This window comes from Schistocerca cancellata, unplaced genomic scaffold, assembly GCF_023864275.1.
Source record: "Schistocerca cancellata isolate TAMUIC-IGC-003103 unplaced genomic scaffold, iqSchCanc2.1 HiC_scaffold_864, whole genome shotgun sequence".
Lineage (NCBI taxonomy): Eukaryota > Metazoa > Arthropoda > Insecta > Orthoptera > Acrididae > Schistocerca > Schistocerca cancellata.
In genome coordinates this window covers 17501-22500 of record NW_026046874.1, presented here as the reverse complement: position 1 = coordinate 22500, position 5000 = coordinate 17501, and the positions used below count along the sequence as shown (strand labels likewise).

The window sequence follows — 5000 nt, the reverse complement described above, 5'->3', positions numbered from 1 at the left end:
CATACCGCATGATGTTGACAATGCCGCCCACAGGCACAACACAGCCATCTTTGGGAATGTGACCAAACTACATTGCCATCCGGCCCAGAAACGACACCTCCATCTACAGGAATCCAACGAAACTACGCCAACCATACCTCCAAAACACGGCACCGCCATCTATGACAATGTGACGAAACCACATGCAATAGCTCCATCTACGCGAATCGGACGACACTACGTCCACCATGTCGAGCGCACCACAAACAAAAATACCGCCACCTGCAGGTCCCCCGCAACATGACCTGCTGCACCGATGATACCGCCATCTATGAGACGCCACGCCGACTACGACATCGCTAGGTCCCACAGTGCCCATTTTCCGACGCCACCCACAAACCCTGCATCATCTGCCCACCACAGGAGCCCCAACGCCTGTGCCTGCGTCGCACGAAGTCGTCGACCGACAATCGCTCCACCCGCACCCGCACGTGCCCCACCCCAACCGCCCAAATCGCAACTCCAGCGGATGAACGGCGGACTCTTCCCGCACTCGTAACGTGCAATCCGCCCCTATATCTTGCGTTTCATGAAGAGTTATATCGAATATGCCATATTCCCGCTGTCCCTATACATGCTGTAAGTAGCTCGCTTGCTACAGCAGCAGCAGCAGCAGCACCACCTCCGCGCGCTTCCCTGGGGGCACTGAACCGCAGGATGCGAGACCCCACGCCCAGTGGCAAACAGGGCTCCTCTCAGAATATAGGCGGTCCCTACCCCTCACAACGATGACGGTGGGAGGGCCGTTTTACGAGACCATTTCCTGCGGTGCCAACGCTGTCGTAGAGCCGATACTCCATCTTTGGTACAAGGCAATCATTCCGCTGTAAATCAGTACGTCACTCGTAGTTCAGTCACCTCACAGCACTGCTCAGTAAACTATGCAGGCCCACATAGATAGATTATGATAGATTATATACGCAAATGCCCCTATACATGCTGAACGTCCGTACACACAAAATGAACCACACGTCAGCCACACACTCTATCACACACTACTCTCTGCCTGTAACAGACACAGATACAACTACTAAGCACCAGCATGGACCAACGTCCGGTGCATCCTATCCGCCACAGTACACCAACTACGCTATGATAACCAGACCGGGAGGTCCAATCATAAAACAGAATACCCCACTCGTCCGACAACCACAATTGCTCAGAGAAGCCACCAACACCCACACATGTCCTACACAGGGGTGCACCCATCACCACCACACTGCCTCGTCTTACAGCACAAACACACTGGCAGGAATGAAACACACAGGTCTGCCGCAACCACAGACACGGCTCGCCCCCTCTCACTGGCGAAAAGCGCATCCCGACGTGACATAACTCCTTTGACACACTGACGCTGCCTCGGGCATCCACGTCCTACGGTCGATATCAACGAACCTCCCCCCCCCCTCCCCCCCACAACACGCCATCCCATACCACATTGTGTACCGTACCCAAACCTAACGTGTACTGTACTACAACGCAATGTGTACCATAACACAACCCAGTTTGTACCTTAACCTAACCTATGTCACCTTAACCTAACCTATGTCACCTTAACCTAACCTATGTCACCTTAACCTAACCTATGTCACCTTAACCTAACCTATGTCACCTTAACCTAACCTATGTCACCTTAACCTAACCTATGTCACCTTAACCTAACCTATGTCACCTTAACCTAACCCATCTTGCACCTTAACCTAACCCATCTTGCACCTTAACCTAACCCATCTTGCACCTTAACCTAACCCATCTTGCACCTTAACCTAACCCATCTTGCACCTTAACCTAACCTATGTTGCACCTTAACCTAACCTGTGTTGCACCTTAACCTACCTCAATTTGCACCGCAATGTAACGCAATTTGCACCGCAATGTAACGCAATTTGCACCGCAATGTAACGCAATTTGCACCGCAATGTAACGCAATTTGCACCGCAATGTAACGCAATTTGCACCGCAATGTAACGCAATTTGCACCGCAATGTAACGCAATTTGCACCGCAATGTAACGCAATTTGCACCGCAATGTAACGCAATTTGCACCGCAATGTAACTCAATTTGCACCGCAATGTAACTCAATTTGCACCGCAATGTAACTCAATTTGCACCGCAATGTAACTCAATTTGCACCGCAATGTAACTCAATTTGCACCGCAATGTAACTCAATTTGCACCGCAATGTAACTCAATTTGCACCGCAATGTAACTCAATTTGCACCGCAATGTAACTCAATTTGCACCGCAATGTAACTCAATTTGCACCGCAATGTAACTCAATTTGCACCGCAATGTAACTCAATTTGCACCGCAATGTAATGCAATTTGCACCGCAATGTAATGCAATTTGCACCGCAATGTAATGCAATTTGTACCGCAATCTACCCCCACATTGTGCCTTAACCTAACCCACATTGTGCCTTAACCTAACCCACATTGTGCCTTAACCTAACCCACGTTGTGCCTTAACCTAACCCACGTTGTGCCTTAACCTAACCCACGTTGTGCCTTAACCTAACCCAAGTTGTGCCTTAACCTAACCCAAGTTGTGCCTTAACCTAACCCAAGTTGTGCCTTAACCTAACCCAAGTTGTGCCTTAACCTAACCCAAGTTGTGCCTTAACCTAACCCAAGTTGTGCCTTAACCTAACCCAAGTTGTGCCTTAACCTAACCCAAGTTGTGCCTTAACCTAACCCAAGTTGTGCCTTATCCTGCTCTGTAATTGGCATATGACACGTTACATTAATGTATTGTCCAACCGCAACCCGCTCAGAATGTTGTGTACACAGCTACGTGTCATCTCCCCATAACAGCTGCATTGCAGTGTGGTACGCCATAGAGACGTGTGGGAGTAATGGACGCAGTGGATGGCGATCAGCATGAGCCGTCTGTTCATGTAGTGGCGCGTGTATGCAGACGTAGTAGTCTCTTCTCACACAATGTGATAGCACGGTGCCCCGCGTTCCACATCTGCGACATGCTACAGAGGCCGGTTGACAGTTGGTCGCGCAATGGACATCGCATACGTACGGGGGCACCTTCCACGTGCCCTCTAGTCGGGCACATTTTGTTGCGTGGATGTGAGCGGATGTAGTGTGTCTTGACACCTGACAGGCAGGCATGCAATAATAGTTGACTTTGCAAACGGGGATGGACGTGTACGTTTACTGGTGACGTTACGCAAATGAACAACTGGTAACCCGTTGTGGTGCGGTTGTCCTTGCTGGAGGTACATCTGTGAGGGCAACGATCGGTACAGCTACGAAGCGGTCCCCACCATACCAACGAACGTGAATGTGAATCTGGGTGTGAAGCGATACGCGGCTGTGGGTGGGTGGGACTGTCCCCGGCCGGTGAGGGGGGGCCGCCCGGCGTGCTGGCCGCGCGGTGCGTGGGCGCACGCGCTACAGCCGGCTGGTGGGGGCGCCCAGTGGCAGGCGCGCCGGCCGACGGACGCGGCAGGCGGCGCAGCTGCGCGCCGGGGCACCCTGCGCGCGGCGCCGTGCAGCCAAAGTGGGTCCTCGCCGGCCCGGTGCGAAGCGCGGTGGACATCTGCAGTGTGCTGGTCCGATTGAGGACTGTGTGCGTTGAGGATGCGCCGCCGCCCGGCACTCGGCGCCGCGACGCCGTCTGCTGCTCGGTCGCCCCAGCGGTTCTCGCTGGTGGTTTGTATCGCAGTTGTGCAGACGTGTTGGCACGTGCGCTGTGCTGGGAGAGTTCGCTTCGGCACCCACGTGGGGCCTTTGCCCTTCTGTGGCGCTGGCGTTGGAGCTGCCGGTCACCGTAGGTGGCGCGTGTTGTCTCCCGCCGGCAATGCCACGACAGCACGCTCCCGGGCCTCTGTCGGCAGCGGCAAGCTCAGTTGGGAGCACGGGTGGTCGCACCTAAAGCGTCTACTCGCCTAACTCCGGGCGATTGCGCCTCTCTCGAACCCGACCAAGTACTTAGGACGGCGCTGCGCGCCGCCGGGACCTGAGAGGGTTTCGAGGTGTATTGTGCAGGGGAGCTCAGCCTCCTCCTGTTTGCAGAATAATTGAGCGGACGCTTGCGTGTTCGCGCGGGCCCCTGGGACACACTCCCGGGCGGCCGGCTGCTCAGCTCTAGTTGACGCAGCTCCCTGGTTGATCCTGCCAGTAGTCATATGCTTGTCTCAAAGATTAAGCCATGCATGTCTCAGTACAAGCCGCATTAAGGTGAAACCGCGAATGGCTCATTAAATCAGTTATGGTTCCTTAGATCGTACCCACGTTACTTGGATAACTGTGGTAATTCTAGAGCTAATACATGCAAACAGAGTCCCGACCAGAGATGGAAGGGACGCTTTTATTAGATCAAAACCAATCGGTCGGCTCGTCCGGTCCGTTTGCCTTGGTGACTCTGAATAACTTTGGGCTGATCGCACGGTCCTCGTACCGGCGACGCATCTTTCAAATGTCTGCCTTATCAACTGTCGATGGTAGGTTCTGCGCCTACCATGGTTGTAACGGGTAACGGGGAATCAGGGTTCGATTCCGGAGAGGGAGCCTGAGAAACGGCTACCACATCCAAGGAAGGCAGCAGGCGCGCAAATTACCCACTCCCGGCACGGGGAGGTAGTGACGAAAAATAACGATACGGGACTCATCCGAGGCCCCGTAATCGGAATGAGTACACTTTAAATCCTTTAACGAGTATCTATTGGAGGGCAAGTCTGGTGCCAGCAGCCGCGGTAATTCCAGCTCCAATAGCGTATATTAAAGTTGTTGCGGTTAAAAAGCTCGTAGTTGGATTTGTGTCCCACGCTGTTGGTTCACCGCCCGTCGGTGTTTAACTGGCATGTATCGTGGGACGTCCTGCCGGTGGGGCGAGCCGAAGGCGTGCGACCGCCTCGTGCGTGTTCGTGCGTCCCGAGGCGGACCCCGTTGAAATCCTACCAAGGTGCTCTTTATTGAGTGTCTGGGTGGGCCGGCACGTTTACTT

The 5000-nt window shown here is 53.7% G+C and overlaps 1 non-coding gene across 1 annotated transcript in view; it reads left to right on the top strand.

Annotated features, from left to right (window-relative positions):
- The first annotated feature begins 4155 nt into the window (after positions 1-4155).
- The window catches only part of LOC126147464 (small subunit ribosomal RNA), a 1909-nt gene continuing 1064 nt past the window's right edge, over positions 4156-5000 (top strand). The window contains exon 1 of the ribosomal RNA XR_007530307.1: positions 4156-5000. This exon is cut by the window's right edge and continues 1064 nt beyond it. This is a non-coding gene — a ribosomal RNA (small subunit ribosomal RNA).